Below are 20,232 nucleotides of genomic sequence, written 5' to 3'. Positions count from 1 at the left end.
TTTAGGGAGAAAATTAGCAGTAAGACATATAGATAAAGATCTCTGTGACATAAGTAAGTTCAAAGGAAAATGCTGTGCCTTGATATGCATATGCAAACATCTCCATAAACCTTTTAGCAGCATTGCTCCAGCAAGTCCCACCAGCAAGCCCCACCTTATGCCATAAGGCGGTTTTCTCCTATCTCAGTAAACAGAGCATACAATCGGGTTTTATACCGAGATGTTCCATTGCCCAGGGACGGCAGGATTTTTAACCAGCAAGCTGCCTTCAAGCACTTGTTTAACAAAGACATATCCTGCACAGCCCAAAATCCATTAAACCTTGAGTCACCACAGCACATGTCTCTTGCAAGGACAAGGTTGGGGGTAGGGTCACAGATTAACAGCATCTCAAATACAGAACCAAATGGAGTCTCTTATGTCTACTTCTTTCTATATAGACACAGTAACAGGCTGATCTCTCTTCCTTTTTTTTTTTTTGAGACGGAGGCTCGCTTTGTCGCCCAGGCTGGAGTGCAGTGGCCGGATCTCAGCTCGCTACAAGCTCCGCCCCCCGGGTCCACGCCATTCTCCCGTCTCAGCCTCCAGAGTAGCTGGGACCACAGGCGCCCACCACCGCTCCCGGCTAATTTTTTGTATTTTTTTTTTTCAGTAGAGACAGGGTTTCACCGTGTTAGCCAGGATGGTCTCTATCTCCTGACCTCGCGATCCGCCCGTCTCGGCCTCCCAAAGTGCTGGGACCACAGGCTTGAGCCACCGTGCCCGGCCTGATCTCTCTTTCTTTTCCCCACACCTTCAAATTCAGATTTATAAAATTTTAGAAGAGAAATATGAGAATGAGAATTTTTCTTTCAAAGAAAATCAAACCTCCTCACATTCAACCTTTCTCTTCCTTAAGATTCTCCCCCAAAATACTTAATTTTCTACTTTATTCTCTCAGAATTTTCTATATATTAGCATAGTATTTTTGGGTTATTATTTTTTAAGCTGCTCATCTTCCCCAATTGCTTTATTATTATTATTATTATTTGAGATGGAGTCTCACTCTGTTGCCCACGCCGGAGTGCAATTTTCAGTCGGCTCACTGCAACCTCCGTCTCCCAGCTTCAAGTGATTCTCCTGCCTCAGCCTCCTGAGTAGCTGGGATTACAGGCATGCACCACCACGCCTGCCTAATTTTGTGTTTTTAGTAGAGATGGGGTTTCTCCATGTTGGTCAGGCTGGTCTCAAACTCCTGACCTCAGATGATCCGCCCGCCTCAGCCTCCCAAAGTGCGAGGAGTAATAATTTAAATGTGTTTTAACCTGCTGCAGTTACTATTTTTACTGATGCTTAAATTGTCTCCTCTTTGGCCAGTGGGAACCTCATTAATCAGCTCCTGACCCTCTTGACCCTGTGGTACAGTGGTTCACACCTGTAATCCCAGCACTTTGGTAGACCAAGGAGGGCATATTGCTTAAGCCCAGGAATTTGAGACCAGACTGGGCAACGTGGCAAAACCCTGTCTCTACAAAAAATGCAAAAATTAGCTGGGTGCGGTGGCATGTGTCTGTAATCTCAGCTACTTGGGAAACTGAGGCAAGAGGCTCTCTTGAACCAGGGAGGTTGGGGCTGCAGGGAGCCAAGATCATGCCGCTGCACTCCAGCCTGGGGGACAAAGTGAGGCTCTGTCTCTAAATAAATAAATAAGCCAGCATGAGCTTATTAGAGATCTACATTTTACTTTTAGTTTAGAGACATGGTCTCACTCAAATACTTAGCAGTATATGAGTAGGTATATCCAATGAACAAGATTCTCACTTAACACATGATTAAATCTGAAAAAAACGTGAAAACCTTAACAATATCCTCTTTCTCTCTCACAGACCCTTGCAGGAATCAATATAACTACCTCCTAAAATTTCAAGGAGAATAGCCAGGGTGCTTGATGATAAAACAAAGTATGCTCAGACTGAGGGGCTGAGGACAGCTGGATCCTTCCAGAGCTGTGGGAGCAGCAGTTGATGCTACTGCTCAGCTACTCGGTGTGTCTGCTGTGCTGTGGTCTGTGCCCTGGCATGCAAGGTACACGAAGCAGGGTCAATGAAAATTGTGGAAAGTTATAGAGTACGTAGAGGCTTAACAGTCTTATGGAAGAGTGTATAACAGTTCGTTCACTCTTGCTATAATAATTCTAGTATTTATTGCATGGTGAAAGTCTACAACTGTTCATTTATTTTCTTGGTTGATGATAATTTGTTGTTGTTGTTGTTGTTGTTGTTGTTAATGAGACGGAATCTCGCTCTGTCGCCAGGCTGGGGTGCAGTGGTGCGATTTCAGCTCACTGCACCCTCCGCCTCCAGGGTTCAAGCGATTCCCCTGCCTCAGCCTCCCGAACAGCTGGGACTACAGGGCACACTACCACACCCAGCTAGTTTTTGTTTCTTCAGCAGAGATGGGGTTTCTCCATGTTGGCCAGACTGGTCTCAAACTCCTGACCTCAGGTGATCTGCCTGCCTCAGTCTCCCAAAGTTCTGGGATTATAGGCATGAGCTACTGCGCCTGGCCTGATAATAATTTTTTATTTGTTGTAAGAAGCTAGCTTTTTAAAAAAGGACACATGTAATAAAAGATGGAGTACTGAATATTCGTTTTTTAAGAAATTGATAGCTACTTAGGAGGCTGAGGCAGGAGAATCACTTGAACTCTGGAGGCGGAGGTTACAGTGAACTGTTACAATACAGCCTGGGCAACAAGAGCAAGACTCCATCTCAAAAAAAAAAAAAAGAAAGAAAGAAAGAAAAGAAAAAGAAAATTGATAAAAGATATGTAACTTGTACCAAGTGTTCATCAGTATTTACCCTCCACTATTGGTCATTTCATCCATCATGAAATAAATGACCGGAAGTAGAGGAAGACCACCCAAATGAGAGCAGAGGTTACTGACTCAGAGCTGGCTATACCAAGAGTCAGCCTCCATCACTTGCATTTGGCAGAGACTAAAAGGCAGGAAAGAGAATAGTCAAGCTCTATATTTTAAGCAATTTCAGATATGTTTTGGTTTGGAAGTTGTTGGCAGGAAGAGATGCAGGTGGGCTAACTGGAAGCAAGGCCTCTTATATGTTTGGTTTAGGGAGCATATTTGACTTTCTCTGGTTGGTCCTGAGCTGGAAGAGCGGTAAAAAACTTGGAAGTTGGCAGCCATTGAACAAATCATGACTGTTCTGGGCTGATTGTTACAGGAGTTGTAATATGGTTTCTTGGACCGGTTACTGTAGAGCAAACTTGCCCAACCCACAGTCTGTGGGTCACAGGTGGCTCAGGACGGCTTTGAATGCAGCCCAACACAAATTCATAAACTTTTCTTAAAACATTATAAGATTTATTTTACTTACTTTCTTTCTTTTCTTTCTTTCTTTTTTTTTTTTTTTTTTTTTTTTTTTTTTTTTTTTGAGCTTATTAGCTATCACTAGTGTTAGTGCATGTTATGTGTGGCCCAAGACAATTCTTCTCCTTCCAGTGTGGCCCAGGGAAGCCAAAAGACTGGACACCCCTGCTGTAGAGGTTGTGGGTAAGAGTTCTATTGTCATATATGACGTGGCCTTGCCTGTTTGTATATTCAGTCTCTAACTTGAGAACCAGATTTAAATCTTGTGAATAAGCCATAGCATGTATTTGAAAAGTTAGTTGTTATTTTAAGAACATCATGCCTAAAGATGATGATTTGATACATACAGCAGCAGAAGGGGCTTCGTATTTTTGTTTTGTTTTGTTGTGTTTTTTGAGACAGATTCTCACTCTGTTGCCCAGGCTGGAGTTCAGTGGTGGGATCTTGGCTCACTGCAACCTCCACCTCCAGGGCTCAAGCATTTCTCATGCCTCAGCCTCCTGAGTAGCTGGGACTACAGGCCTGTGCCACCATGACTGGCTAATTTTTTGTATTTTCAGTAGAGACAGGGTTTCACCATGTTGCCCAGGCTGGTCTCAAACTCCTGACCTTAGGCGATCTGCCTGCCTCAGCCTCCCAAAGCAGAAGGGGCATTTTCATAACATTCTGTGAAGCATGAGTTTCATTCAGTTCACATGTCTCTACTTCTAAATTACTTTTACCCATTTTTTAATCCAAGTTTCATGTGTGTACATTAACATGAAGTACCAGCTGTTAGTGTGTTGGCTCCAAGAGCAGAAGAACTTTGCAGATAGTTAAATAATGTCAATTTTATACCACTGGCATAAGATGCTTCACATAGAAAATCAACTGAAGTAATTCCAAAAGTGGTTCACTTTTTTCCATCCAATTTATGAAATCAAAGTAAAACTTTTAGAAGTTAATTGTGTCAAAAATAAAATATCTGACACTATTTTGTGAATGTTACTATAAATTCAGTTCAAAAGTTCAACTGTGCTGTGAAGATGCAAATGTCGGTGGGTATAGCATTGTGGTAAAAACAATGCTCTTATTAAGAAAACTTCAAGGCAAAAATATACTAGATATAAAATAAGACAAAAATATGTATATACTAGATTTTGGCTGTAGTATAAACATAATTCAAAATTGTGTTCAGAGAAACTGAGAAATCTTACCAATGAAGGTAGCTATCACGTTTAACAAATATTTATATAATTTCCAGTATATGTAATCAAATTACAAAATTTTTCTAGCAAAATTGATATTCAATTTTTATTTTTTATTTTTATTTTTTTTTTTGAGACGGAGTCTTGCTCTGTCCCCCAGGCTGGAGTGCAGTGGCCGGATCTCAGCTCACTGCAAGCTCCTCCTCTCGGGTTCACGCCATTCTCCTGCCTCAGCCTCCCGAGTAGCTGGGACTATAGGCACCCGCCACTTCGCCCGGCTAGTTTTTTGTATTTTTTAGTAGAGACGGGGTTTCACCGTGTTAGCCAGGATGGTCTCGATCTCCTGACCTCGTGATCCACCCGTCTCGGCCTCCCAAAGTGCTGGGATTACAGGCTTGAGCCACCGCGCCCGGTCGATATTCAATTTTTAAAATCCCTAAAGTTTTCAGCTAGTTATATCCCTTTTTTACTATCTATCATCAATTGAATTTTAAAATATTTGGGCCTTTGAAGTACTACTTTGTAAATCATCCTAAGTATCTTACAATGGTATTGAACTTTTGTGTAACAAGTCCCCTAAATTTTGGTTGTACTTTGCACAAAATCAGTTACAAATTGTTAATCTAAATATTCAATGAATAGCATGCTAAAAACTTCAGTTTTTGAAGCTTTTAATGAATTGCAATTAGTGAAAACAAAACTTCCAAACAGGATAACACTACATTTCATTCCTTCACAGAAGACAAAAACTGAATAAATTAAATGATGAGGGCTCAAACAATGTAGACATAATCTTAAAATTTTCTAACTGGACTTTGGAATGTTAAGACTTGTAAGAAGAATCTTTTGATGTAGCTCTTATTTTTAATTAGATAAATTTATATTCTTCATTCAAATGGAATAAAATGAAGACCGCCCAATGGTTTTGCAGCATTTAAATTGACAAAACATTCAAAAGAATCTGGAAACAATTTATTTGACACATTTTGTCTTGTCAAAACTATTTGTGGCTTCAGGTGTTCTGATGAATGGCAAAGGGACAATTCTTGTGAAAATATTTAGGCTGAAATTTTACACATTTCACAACAAAAACTATTATATTTTAGAATATCCTCCATTTAGCAGGATTAGCCCCAAATTTACCAATAACTTCAGCACTTGCAGAGAGAGAGTAGTTTCTCAGTTAAAAACATTATTATGGTCGACTGTGAAGAAACAATTGAAGATGTTAACAATCACAAAATTATTAACCATAAAACACAATGTCAAAGAACATTGCAGGCAATTTTAAGAAGAAAATGAAAAATAATAAGACCATACACACACTTCAGAAAATGCCAGTGATACAATATTAGAGATACATCTAAGTAACTGATTAGTGGACACAAATATATACTAAAAGTTTTTATTCTGTTGAGTATTTTTTAATGTTCAGATAATCAATATGAATACTGTTTAAAATTTTTTTGTAAATTCTTGAATATATATTCTTTTTAGAAATAAAACTTTCTAAATTTTCTAGATTTTTATTTTTTAAAAAAGAATTTTTTTCTTTGAAAACTGAATACAAGTTTTTATAAGTCTACCAATATAATAACATGAATTTGTTGGTCAATAAATATTTTTTAAAATATAAAATTGTAATGCTGTTTAGCACCCCCTTCTCAAAAGTGTCTGGTTTGGACAGTAAGTCACACAATTAATCCACGTATCTGTAGCCCCCTCTCTTTCTAAAATTAGGTTCCTTTAAAACTTCTATGGTCATCAGTTCTCCCAGGGTTTAGGTCCAAAAAGAGGATTTTTAAAGGATAAGAAACCTACAACCCAACAACAAAAAAGCAAACACTTTATTTAAAAATGAGCAAAGGACCTGAATAGACATTTATCCAAAGAAGATACACAAGTGGCCAACAAGCACTTTAAAAGGTGCTCAACATTAGCACATTGCATTACGGAAATGCAAATCAAAACCACAATGAGATGCCACATCACACACAGTAGGATGGCTACTATAAACAAACGAACAAACAACACAAGTGTGGACGATCTTGTGGAGAAATGGGAACCCTTGTGATCTACTGATGGCAATGTAAAATGGTACACCTACTGTGGAAAAGAGTATGACAGTTTCTCAAAAAATTAAAATAGAATTACCATATGATCCAGCAATCTCACCTCTGGTATAAACCTACATCAGTTTCCTAGGGCTGCCATAACAGAAAACCATAGATTGAATGACTTAACTGAAATTTATTTTCTCACAGCTCTGGAGACTAAAAGTTCAAGATCAAGGCATAAGTAGGTGTGGTTTCTTGGTGATCCCTCAGCCCATACAAGTACCTGGTGTCTCTCAGTGTGTCCAAATTTCCTCTTATAAGGACATCAGTCAGATTGAATTAGGGCCCACCCTAAGGACCTCATTTTAACTTAATTACCTCTACAAAGGCCCTGTCTCCAAATACAGGTACATTCTGAGATACTGGGGGTTAGGGCTTCAACATAGGAATTTTATGGGGACATTCAGCCCATGACAATATCCAGAAGAATTGAAATCAGGGTCTTGAGGAGATATTTACACACCCATATTCACAATAGCCAAAAGGTGGAAGGAAGTAACCCAGGTGTTCACTGACTGAAGAATAAACAAAATGTAGTATATACATAAAATGGAATATTATTCAGCCTTAAAAATGAAAGAAATTCTGATGCATATACAATACGGATGAACCTTGAGGATATTATGCTAAATGAAATAAGTCAGGCTGGGCGCGGTGGCTCAAGCCTGTAATCCCAGCACTTTGGGAGGCCGAGACGGGCAGATCACGAGGTCAGAAGATCAAGACCATCCTGGCTAACATGGTGAAACCCCGTCTCTACTAAAAAAATACAAAAAACTAGCCGGGCGTGGTGGCAGGCGCCTGTAGTCCCAGCTACTCAGGAGGCTGAGGCAGGAGAATGGAGTTAACCCGGGAGGCGGAGCTTGCAGTGAGCTGAGATCTGGCCACTGCACTCCAGCCTGGGCGACAGGGCGAGACTCCATCTCAAAAAAAAAAAAAAAAAAGAAATAAGTCAGGTACAAAAAGAAAAATAGTATATGATTCCACTTATATGAGGTACCCAAAGAAGTTAAATTCATAGAAGTAGAAAGTATAATAGAAAAGTGGTTTCCAGGAGATGGGAGTAGAAAATGGGACATTAGTATTTAAAGGGTACATACAGAATTGCAATTTTGCAAGAGAAAGAGTTCTGGAGATTGGTTGCACAACAATGTGAATGTACTTGATACTGCTGAACTGTGCACCTAAAAATAGGATGGTAATTTTTTTTTTTCAAGATGGAGTCTTGTTCTGTCACCCAGGCTAGAGTGCAATGGAGCAATATCAGCTCACTGCAACCTCCGCCTCCCGGGTCCCAACAATTCTCCTGCCTCAGCCTCCTGAGTAGCTGGGATTATAGGTGAGCACCACCACGCCCAGCTAATTTTTGTATTTTTAGTAGAGACGGGGTTTCACCATGTTAGGCTGGTCTCGAACTCCTGACCTCATGATCCGCCCCCACCTCGGCCTCCCAAAGTGCTGGGATTACGGGCATGAACCACTGTGCCTGGCCTAGGATGGTAAATTTTATGTTATGTACATTTTACCGCAAGTAAAATTTTTGAATTAAAAAAATGACATCTATCTATATCCATGTTGTACCGTTGTTAATTTCCTTGTTTTAATATTGCACTGTATTTATGTAAGATGTAACCACTGAAGGACTTGGTGAAAGGTACAGGGACATCTCCCTACTACCTTTGCAACTTCCTGTGAATCTGTAATTAGTTTAGAGCAAAAAGTGTTAATTTAATGCTTGTGTTAAAAAAAAAAAAAAAAAAAAAAAGGAAGTTATAGACTGCCGATCTCTTGGACCAGGATAATAGAACTTTACAAACACAGAGATTAAAACCTATTTACCCACAGTTTGCCCATGATGGTAACTTTGATCAGAAAGAATCTCACAAGCTTGGACCCAGCAGGACCAAGTAATCCATGTCATGATTATTACAAGTTATCAGCCTTCCAGGGAAGTGGAGTTTACAAGCTTTCCCTTTGGCATGGAGCCTAGGTGATGGCCTCCTATTGAGCAGAGTCCCCAACAATAATTACCTTGTATGTCAAAGGCCTCATTTCCCCAAAACAGTAAACCATAAAATATAGCGCAGATTCTCTCCATGTATATCACTCAATATCACACTGTAGAGGCATATAACTGATAGTACTGCCTCTAGCCCATGCCAAATTGCAAGTGGCAGATTTTTTTTCCTTCCAAATTAAGAAACACAAGCTTTACCCCTTTTCTTGGAAAAGTGTTAAGAGTCCAGCACCCCCAATAACTAGGGTCTACAGATGTCTAAAAGTTATTACTCTTGGTCTGTCTTAACTATCAATTCTCTTAATCTGGATAACCTGAATTTTTTTTTTTTTTTTTTTTTTTTTTTTTTTTTTTTTTTGAGACAGAGTCTCACTCTGTGGCCCAGGTTGGAGGGCAGTGGTGCCATCTCAGCTCACTGCAATCCCCGCCTCCCAGGTTCAAGCGATTTTCCTGCCTCAGCTTCCCTAGTAGCTGGGATTACAAGCATGCACCATCACACCCAGCTACTTTTTGTATTTTTAGTAGAGACGGGGTTTCATCATGTTGGCCAGGCTGGTCTTGAACTCCTGACCTAAGGTGATCCACCCTCCTCCCAAAGTGCTGGGATTACAGGCGTGAGCCACTGCACCTGGCCTGGATAACCTCAAAATTTTAAATGAAGGGATTGGAGGTAACATCTAGGATTTTATCTAGTTCTGTCTTCTATGATTCAAACCCCAAATTCTCCACTACACTGACTGCTGCTGGAATCGATATTCCTGGCTGCGTGTCTCTGAAAAAAAGCCTCACATAAGGCTAATGAGAAGGAAAACTAAGGGAGGATCTCTCCTTTCAAGGCCACATATTCAGGGTTGTTTAATAGGCATACAAAGTAGAGACATATTTACCCATTCACCATGAAAAAACACCTTTATAAAGGGCCCAATACCTGGGCTTAATAGCTTCATTTCTTGTGTGATCTTGCAGTATACATGAAAAAATTAACAAATAACATCCAGTGACATGATCTTGGCTCACTGCAAACTCCGCCTCCCGGGTTCAAGCGATTCTCCTGTCTCGGCCTCCCAAGTAGCTGGGATTACAGGCATGCACCATCACAGCCGGCTAATTTTGCATTTTTAGTGGAGACGGGGTTTCTTTCTCCATGTTGGTCAGGATGGTCTCGAACTACCGACCTCAGGTGATCAGCCCGTCTTGGCCTCCCAAAGTGCTGGAATTACAGGCGTGGGCCACCGCGCCCGGCTCGCCCCGCCCCCCGCAATTTCTAAACTGTATCTGTCTCCTCCCAAGCCCTTGTTCCTTCATCCCCTACCCGGTGCAGATTCAGACAAGCATTTTAGTTCCTAAGCCTCGCGGTGCCTCAGCTCCCGCGCCTCTGAGCTGCCCACACCCCTCCCAATCCCCTCCTCCGCGCCGCCGTCCTTCTGGCTCTTGGATGGCCGCAGTGCCCGCTCCCTCTGAACTCGCCGGAGCAGGGATACAGCCGCCCGGGGCCTCTTGCTCGTGCTTGGTTTTCCGTACCCCACTTCCTAAAGGGTCTTTAGGGGTTCCCGGACTCCTTCGCCTGGGAGCCTCCATCCGCCCCGCACAGCCCCCGGCAGGGCCGAGGGGCGGCTTCAGTGGCGACCTGGTGGGGCCTAGCGGCCCTGCTCCCGGACGTCAGCGCCGGCGCCGTCATTGAACAGCTTTTGCTTAGGGCAGAAGAACCTATGGGCACAAAAAGCAGCATCGCGTAGCGGTGGCGGAAGAACGAGCAGGAGCTTGAATTTCAGTTTTCTTATGAGGAATTTTCCAGAAAAGATATCTTCACTGTGAAATAAGTAAATAAATGCCCACTCAGTACAGTAAGTATTGATACCGTCCTGTAGCATTTGGCTGGAAAGTGGTGTCAATAGGGTTTTTCCTTCAGACTTTACACTACTGTACGTACAGAAGGGCCAATGCCAATCCTTCTGTGAGGAAGTTTTTTTTCTTCCTAAATATGTTAATTGCCTCAACTTGCACTAACGGTCACACTCGTGAATATGAGTGTAAGAAACGGTTTCTTTCTCACATGTATGAAAAGGAAATTTTCCTTCATGTAAGGCCACTATTCAAAGTCAAGATTATGTAACCTGCAAAATGAAGCACTAACTTCATTTCAAATGAAATAAAATTTCGTCTGATCAGAAACCCCTTGGAGCAGTTTATATTAACCTAATTATCTTTTATTACTGCAGTAAGTTCATTGAAGATTATGGAATGCATCTAAAAAGCAGTTATATTTACAGGTCTCAAAATTAAATGCTAAGGAAAAGCATTATTTCTGCAAACCCAGGTAGTACGGACAAGCCGAAGGGAGTTTCTGTCAAGTTTTACTCTAAATTCAATCATGGATCAGCTAGATCTCGGCTTGGTTATTCTTGGAGGAGCTGCTTTGCAAATGATTCCACTCTGAGCTCGCCGGCCACAGTAGCATGAAATGGATGCCGGTTTCCTCTTCCTAAGACTGGGTGTGGTTTGGCTGGGCAGAGTCTATACAGTGGGCGACTCTGGCGGGATTTGAGGAGCCTAGAGAGGCCCACCGCATGTGTGTCTCCCCCTAGTGACCAACGGACTGAAGTTCCTGTGGCTAAAGGCAATTGCTGATTTTGCCGTTAGCTGGAAGGCGAAGCTCAAGGAACTCCTGCGTGTACAGCACCATTCTAGAAGCTGGATGTGTTTAAAGATGTGACGCAATATGTACCCAGAAGGAATAAGACTAGATCACTAGGGTACAAATTAAAATATCAAGTTGCATACGCTGAATGTGGGATTAGCTCCGCGGAACACACTTTGGAAAACACTACTTTAACGACCTCATTCTGAGTCCCTGTAATGCTTAAGATTATAGCACAGTTTAGGCACCTTATATATATTATGATGGAATGCTTTCCTAGAGTAATATTCTGTGGTGGAAAGAGCAAATCAAAGGTCTCTGTGTTCTCTGTGACAGTGGAAGAAATTGCAACTATTAATATAAATAGGGGTTTTAAAAAATGTGGGAAAAGTCTGAAGAAGCATTTGCAGAAACTCCTTACAAAGTCAGTGACAGCAAGGCCAGGCCAAGGTGGGCGGATCACTTAAGGCCAGGAGTTTGAGACCAGCCTGACCAACATGGCAAAACCCGGTCTCTACTAAAAATACAAAAATTAGCTGGGCGTGGGTGGCTGAGGTGGGAGAATTGCTTCAACCCAGCAGATAGAGGTTGCAGTGAGCTGAGATCGCATCACTGCACTCCAGTCTAGGCAACAGAGCAAGACTCTGTCTCCAAGAAAAAAAAAAAAAAAGACATGTACTATAAATGTAAAATATAAAATATACGCTGGAATTCAGAGACACATGTAAAAAAGGATGTAAAATATCTCATTAATAATTTTTATATTAAAATGATAATGTTTTTGACAGGTTAAGTAAAATATAACTCAATTAGTTTCTTTTCCCAAAGAACGTGGCTACTAGAAAATTTTAAATTGTATATATGGTTTGCATTATCTTTTTTTCAGACAGTGCCGATGTAATAGTAACAAAAAGTCTCAGCATCATTTAAGATAAAAGGCCATCATCAGACAATGCAGGACAGATTGTAACAACAGGACAACAGGAAGTACTACAGAGATTCAGAGAATGCCATAAATAACCTTGGAATCCTGTGCTTGGGTAAACCATTTCCTTTTTTTACTTAGCTGATCCCTTAAAGCCTGTGAAGTTGAAATGTTACAGAGGGAATTATTTTCTATTTGAGTTAGCCACCTCAATTTCATAACTTTGTAAGAAGAAAATGGCTTACATTTTTGCATCTTCAAGGTTTTCAAAACATTTGCACATTTATTATCTCATTTCATCTTTCTAATCTGAGATGAAGGTAGAGCAGGTTATCCCCATTTTACTGGTGAGGAAACTGAGGCTCAAAGAGTTCATGTGATGTGAAGAATATTGGAATTAAGGATGCCAGAGAACAGTGACTCAAAGGGACCAAATCATTATGGGGTCCATTTGGAGGTCTCTATGTAGAGGGGGAGCTTCCTCAAGGACTTCTGCGGAGACCTCCTTATTGAAGGAGAGGAGGAAGCTTGAAGACACTTTTCCCCACTCGGACTCAGTACTAAGCACTTTTCCACTCCAAGCCCTTCACCTTCTCCTCATCCCAGGCCCTGGGTCCATAAAACTGCAGGAGCCTTTTGTTCAGGCATTCCCTCAGCCATGCTGTGCTGATCCACCTGACCCTGGATTGGTGCCATTCTATCACAGCATGGGATTAAAGACTTGACCCTTCCTTTCATATTGGCTTATTGTCTTCACTGCTTTTCTCACATCTGGCTCCTCAACTCTCTGGAACCAAGCTTGGCCCTTGACAATTAGACCTGCTGTCTCTTCCCACTTTGACTTCCCTCTTGTCTCCCATCCCGGTACTGTTCCTTGCTCTGGCTAGGCACAGCCCCCAACTTTAAAGTTTTTGAGTGATCACAGGCATTTCTGGGATTTGGCAAGGGATAAATTGAGTTGAGACTACATTGAGTTTGGGTTTAATGGGATATATGTATGTGGTTTGTAGTCACATCCATGTATACTTAAATATTGGTCATCCCACCATTGGAATGGTTTCTAGGAATACTCCTACTAGTGATTGTGCAGGTTCACCTACACCCTACACATAAAAGCAGGGCCAGAGGTCACACTATAATGTGAATGTGACCTATTGCTTAGCACCAGAAATATGCGGGAAGTGAAGAAGAAACAGATTGAAATGAACTGTGATAGATCCATTGCAAGAATTTCTCCAATCCTTCCCTGTAGGCAGACCCTTTGCAATGTGATTTTTTTTTAACTCTACCCATGAAAAGTTGGGCCCACCTCTTGAATCTTGAATTTGTGACTTGCAATGCTGTGGAAAGAGCCATACTTGAAGAATAGGGCTGCTTTAGTCTCTAGAAAGGGTCTACTTTAAACCCATGCCAACAAAGCTTTTAAAATACCCCTCCTATAAGAATCAATGTGATCCATCAGTAAATTAACTGTGAGAAAAAAACTCAATACTCTTTAAAGGAAGACAACAAAGTCTTGATTCACAACAAGGTAGAATTTGTAATATACAACATATAATCTATCAAAATGTAAGAGAATCAGAAAAGCAGGAAAATGTGACACATAATCAGAACATGTGTTGCTGGATCGTGCTGATCACCTTTGTTTTCCAACACTGGAGGACTTGTGGAATCTTGACTCAGCTTGTCACTCCTCAGTGGTAACTTTTCTCTGCTGGCCTTCACAGAATCTTACTCTGCACATGCACAGCTTTATATTTGGCTAAAGACTTAAAGGGAATCCCTATGCAGGATTCTGTAGTTTCTTCTCTACACCACTTCTTATCCTCAGGCACTCTGCCCTACTTACTCTAGGCAACTCGGCATCCCTGAGGTCTTTCTGAACTTCACTTCTCCATTCTGCAGTCCAAAATGGGCCCTTGAGCAGAAATGTAGGGCCACCAGAGGGATCAACTCATGTGTTTCTCCTCTGTCAGATTAGCAGCCTGTGCTGTTGTCTAAGATTCTTTGCTTGGTCAAACTTTAATCAGGCTCCTAAGGCTTCTGCTAAGCCCATTTGTGCACTTCAATGTAAAAGCCAGTTGTAGCAAGAACCCTGCTTAGTTGGGTTAGCAAGAATCCCCACTTTTGATATCTGATCACCCTTGATATCTAATTGGGTTCCTCGTCCTCTACCATCCCAAAGGTGACATCTGATTAATCTGGCCTGACTTCAGCAAGAATCCTGTTAGGTTGGTTGGTTTAGCCAGAATTCCCCTTACCTTTGATGTTTCCTCTTAGTAATTTTCTATCCACTGCCACCACCCTGCCCCTTGTCTATAAATTCCTTCTTGCCCATGCTATATTCACAGCTGAACCTAACCTCTCTCCCCTACTGCTAAATCCCATTGTACAGGTCCCTGTACCTTTTGAGATAGTCCTAAATAAAATCTGCCTTATTGTGCTTTAACAAGTATCATTTTTTTAATTTCTGGTTTTTTTGTTTTTTTTTTGTTTTTTTCCAGAAGACAGGGTCTTACTGTGTCACCAGGCTGGAGTGCAGTGGCATGATCATAGCTCACTGCAGCCTCAAACTCCTGGGCTCAAGTGATTCTCCCATCTTAGCCTCCCAAGTAGCTAGGACTACAGAAGGGTACCATCAAGCCCAGCTAATATTTTTATTTATTTTTATTTTTTGTAGGAATGAAGTCTCACTATTTGCCCAGACTGATCTCAAACTCCTGGCTTCCAGCAATCCTCCTGCCCCAGTCTCCTAAAGTGCTGGGATTATAGGAGTGAGTCACTGCACCTTGCCTCATTGAATAATTTTTTCTTTATATGTATAATGTCTGAAAGGAGCTGCCTTCTGTCTTTTGTCCAGTTTTAAAGTTGTTTACAGTGAGAGGAGCGCTAGCCCACACCTGTTACTATATCACATTTGGAAGCAGAAGTCAGTTACCCTTAAATTAGAGATGAGGAAACTGAGGAAATGAAAGGTTAAGCAACTTGCCCCAAATTACACAGCTGTTTACATGTGATGGAGCTTGAATTCAAACCTAGGCAATCTATCTTTAGAGATGCTCACTTAATTATTGTACTGTACAGCTTCTTAGAAAAATGGCTTTATATATGCATGTAAAATGTTTTGTCCAGTGTCAGGTAACATAGTCAATCCTTAATAAAGTCTAGCTAAATTATTCTTTAAAATCCTAAAGCTCAGTATGAATTTGTTCCTAGCCCAGTGTTTCAAAGCAAAAGATGATTAATAGGACACAAGCACCATCAAGTGAGTTGATATTCCTTATTAACACTAATTTTTATTACCATCCTACTATTAGCAAATAAAAACAAAGCATTTGCTTAAGTCCTTTATTAAGTGCATGAACAAAATATTAAATCCTTAGCCTGCTTTCTTTTGCCATTAACACTACCTTTTTTTTTTTTTTTTTTTTTTTTTTTTTTTTTGAGACGGAGTCTCGCTCTGTCGCCCAGGCTGGAGTGCAGTGGCCAGATCTCAGCTCACTGCAAGCTCCGCCTCCCGGGTTCACGCCATTTTCCTGCCTCAGCCTCCCGAGTAGCTGGGACTACAGGCGCCCGCCACCTCGCCCGGCTAGTTTTTTGTATTTTTTTAGTAGAGACGGGGTTTCACCGTGTTAGCCAGGATGGTGTCGATCTCCTGACCTCGTGATCCGCCCGTCTCGGCCTCCCAAAGTGCTGGGATTACAGGCTTGAGCCACCGCGCCCGGTCAACACTACCTTTCTTAACTAGAAATATAAGATAAAATGAATAAAATAAACCAAGCAATCAGGCATAGGTACTATCAGTTTCTGAATTTCAAATAAATCCTGTGCAGTAACACACCCATCTGGCCATAATGGAGATTGCACCAGAATGAAAGCACAAGCTCATAAATAAAAATGTAAACATTTGTAATAGAACCCAGCATTTACTATACTATCTAATTCTTAATCTGCCATCTAAATGAGCTCCAATTGTTCATCTTATTTTAAAACATTATAACTGGAGACATCTGTAAGTCCAAGCCTTTCTTTGGTTTTAGCTCATACGCTTGAAAACAGTTTCTCTCTGTCTTCTGCCTTTTTTTTTTTTTTTTTTTTTGGTGAGATATATGTAAATATTTTTCAAACCTCTATTGTATCTATTAGAATGGAATGCTATAAACATGTGGCAGCTATCCATTCACTCAGATTAGCATAGATAGAAAAACTAGTTTATTCATGTCTTCTCTCCACAATGTCCCACTCTTGCCTCAGCCCAAGCAGTGAAGCAAAAAAACCCACATAGTCCAATCCATCTACTTTACCCTCTCTAATGTTCAAATTGACTGAATAGCTATCAGATCTCCATTACACACTGTTCTCTGCAGATCGCCTTTTTGATAAGTCTTAACCTAAAAAAATTATTAAGGGAAATGAAGAAATCAGAAAATGATAAATTAATTACAAGAAATGTAAGACTTGGCTTATTATTATCATCTCCTTTTTGATATCAGCTGTATTTGTGGCAGAAAGCCATCGTGATCCGCTGTCTCAGTATATTGTTAAGCTAGTAATTCTGAATATGTTGTCAAGCTTGTAAAATGTTCTGAGTAGACCACATCTTCAGTAATTTCCACAAGTTTACAATTTTTCAGGTAAAGCTATAATTTATTACCTTAAAAGAAATTCATTTTTTCAATGTAGTAAGAGCTGCTGCTTAGTTATAATACTCTGAAACTTTCATGAAACTATCCTTTTTATAACTCATATTATAATATGGGCTCTTTCATGTTTTTTAACTTCTTTGGACCTTGAGATGCAGTGTTATTCTAGATGCAGCATTACTCACAGTGGACGTTGTCCTCAAATTAGCATAATTTCTATTTCATTTCCGACATACTGTTTTGGATAATGTTGAAATAAATCTTTTGAAAATGCAAATATTTTTTGTCATTGCAGCACATACACCGTCTACAGAAACTTTGTCTTAGTTTGTTTAGTGTTGCTGTAAAGAAATACCGGAGACTGGGTAATTTATATTATTTGGCTTCTGATTTTAGATGGCTGGAAAGTTCAAGATCGGGCTTCTGCATCTGGTGATGGTCTCAGGCTGCTTCCACTCATGCAAAGGTAAAGGGAAGCTGGTGTGTGCAGAGATCACGTGCAAGAGAGGAAGCAGGGGTTAGGGAGACGTGCCAGGCTCTTTTTAACAACCAGCTCTTTTGGGATTTAATAGCGTGAGAACTCACATTTAAGGGAAGGCATTAATCTATTCATATGGGATCCACCCCCATGATCCAAACACCTTCCACTAGGCCCCACCTTCCAACACCACCACACTGGGAATCAAATTTCAACATGAGATTTGCAGGAGAAGGGACAAACAAACCACATCCAAACCATAGCAACCCTGCCAAAAATAAAAAGCAAAGAAAAAACTGGCTACAAACTCATAATTTGTCCTATCTCTAGAAATTCTAATAAAAGGCAAAAGATACATGATCTGAAGAGAATCCAGGGTATCTCAAATGCTGGCTTGTAATTTTATGTATCTTAAATTACGTGATTTATATGATATTCTTATCATCTTTTCTCACTAAACTATAACTCCGTATCTCAGGTGGGACTCTCAGGGAGCAGACTCAGGAGACAGTGGGCAGCAGGTTTATTAGGGAATGCTTTCGTGATCATCATCCATGGAAGGAATGGGAAGAAATGAGGATTGGGTGGAAGGAGGACTTGGGTTGTGATACAGTGTCAACAGTGTTCTCAGCTGACCCCATGGGAAACTTTGAAGCTGTTTGGCCCTTTTGGTGTCCCATATTGGAGCAAGAAGTTCAGGGAACTCAAAGATGGGGGTAACCTTGGATGCAGTGACACTCTCAGCTGGTCTCAGTGACTTACCTGGTGATAAAACTCAGCCCTCAATCCTCAGAGGCTCAGAGTCCCTGGTCCTCATAATCTTTTTAGGCTGATAATGGCTGCTACACTGTCCATTTACAATCAAAATTGGGCAAGAGCATACCAAGAGGTGCATCCGTGCACTACTTGGGTACCAACATTTTCCTCCTTCCTCCAACTGTGTAACTGTAGTCCTCCTCTTTATGATAAGATCCATTATCCCTACTAAGATGTGACTCCTCTTTTTGCCTGCTACTTTCTCGGTGCAAGGAACCTGAAGTACCTAGTCAGCAGATGTAGCTCATAGTTCAATGAGACCAATGAGTCTCTTCTTGGGTCTCACTGAACTGCAAACTACATCTGCTGGTGGAGGTGTTTCACCTTTAGGAAGCAGGACCTCTAAATGACAGGGCCCAGTGTTGTGGAGCCAGGAAGCGCAATTTCCCCCAAGAGAATCACTGGGAATGATAAAAAGCAGGGCCATTCCTGCTTCTACACCCTGATTCCTGGACCCATATATTCTACCTATTGAGAACACAGCCCTACAGAAAGACCATTAAAGTGTACATTTCATCTTAAAGGATGGTGTTTGTGTTACGTATGCCTTCAACAAGTTATTTAATTATTCTATCAGGGTAGAGGCTTCTGGGTGATGCAGCATGTAATAATATGACAAGCAGGGGCTGTGGTCATTTGCCCACTCTCTTTCCTCCTTTGCTATAAAACAGGTCCCATGAGGTAGTTCAAACACTCTGAAAGCCCTCCGTGATGCTGGCTGATGCCCTGCAGATAGAAAAGGAGAATCATGGAAAATATGTGTCTATTCCTGTCAAAATGAGTCACTGCCTCTTGTTAGGATCATTATTGTAAGTCAGCTTGCCACCAAGTGGCTGATTGGTCTTCTTGAGGAATAGGCACTCAGTATTGCAGCATTGGTTTCTGTTGTTAGCAGGCTGAAAATTTAGTAGTGACTATAACAAATCAGCCTCAGTGTATAGGCGCCCATCCTGTTAGGTCTATTACTTAGCCTCCATTCCTGCCACAGTAGTTATTCCAATGCCAGATGCTGGGTGTTATTAACTGGCCAAGTCCTGATAGTAACTTGGTTGGTCAGGGCCTTTTCTATTATGGGTACTTGGTGGTATAGATCAAATGCAGTACAAAGCTCCTAACACTTTGTGCCCACTCTCATGTGCCCAGTCCACCATTTTTATCTCAAATCTCTTTGTTCCCAATAGTTTAGTCTCTCTGTTTTCAGGACCCCGATCCCATGACCAAGCCAGTTGTCACCGCCCATGTATATTCTAACCTTGAGACCCTTTCTACACAAATGGGCGGCAAAGTACACTGTTCAAAGTTCCGCCCTTTGGGAGGATTTTCCCTTATCATTGAATTTCAGGGCCACCCCTGAGTTGCACAGTAACATAGCCACCATCTGTTTTGTTTGCCAAAATATACCCATTTGTGAGTCAAATTCATGCATTTTCCTCTTTCATCATCTGGTCATATGGGATCAGTGGCAATAAATGTAAGCCAAGGGAGAGACACTGGTGCAACAGTGGTAGAGACATGGGAGTCTAGGCTGCTTGCTAATGTAACATACTGTGCCATCTGCCTATGTTTGTGTTCTACATGTATAGAACCCAGCTCATAATCATTGGTCTTGGCTTCATGGCCACTTGGCATCCCTTTGTCGGGTGCTATATCTCTATAAAAGCCCAGTAGCACATCAGCAGCTGTTTGTTGAAAGGTGTTTACTTCTCTGCTACAGATAGCACAGTCAGACTCTTGGGTCTGCATTGTGATTTTCCCATTAGGACTTCTCATAAACTCCATACAGAATCTTTTCCTACATATCTAATACAACACCATCTGCTGGGTGGCATGGCACAAGTGGTAAAACTGCCATCTGGACCTGCTTCAGAGCCCTTTTCTGCTCTGGGTCTCACTTGAAATTGGAAGCCTTTTATGTCGTCCAGTGTATAGGTAACAGCAAGTATTTCCTGCTATGGAATATGCTGCCTCTAGAACCCATAGAAACCTATCATTCTTCTATGCTTCCTTCTTTATGGTGAGAGGTACAAAATGCAATAATTTATTG

General features: G+C 41.2%; 1 long non-coding RNA gene across 2 annotated transcripts; it reads left to right on the top strand.

The window, feature by feature from the left end:
* The first annotated feature begins 3,459 nt into the window (after window positions 1–3,459).
* On the top strand, window positions 3,460–19,634 carry LOC126932094 (uncharacterized). Of its 2 annotated transcripts, none has more exons than XR_007718106.1 (4): window positions 3,460–3,550; window positions 12,213–12,366; window positions 14,932–15,025; window positions 17,291–19,634. It is a non-coding gene; the product is annotated as an uncharacterized LOC126932094 (long non-coding RNA). The 2 variants fall into 2 exon arrangements; XR_007718105.1 differs by lacking the exon at window positions 3,460–3,550 and adding an exon at window positions 10,095–10,532.
* The last annotated feature ends 598 nt before the right edge of the window (window positions 19,635–20,232 follow it).

The sequence above is a fragment of the Macaca thibetana genome, chromosome 12, assembly GCF_024542745.1.
Source record: "Macaca thibetana thibetana isolate TM-01 chromosome 12, ASM2454274v1, whole genome shotgun sequence".
In the NCBI taxonomy this organism is placed as follows: Eukaryota; Metazoa; Chordata; class Mammalia; order Primates; family Cercopithecidae; genus Macaca; species Macaca thibetana.
The sequence above is the reverse complement of the archived record's forward strand: the minus strand, read 5'-3'. Positions and strand labels throughout refer to the sequence as shown.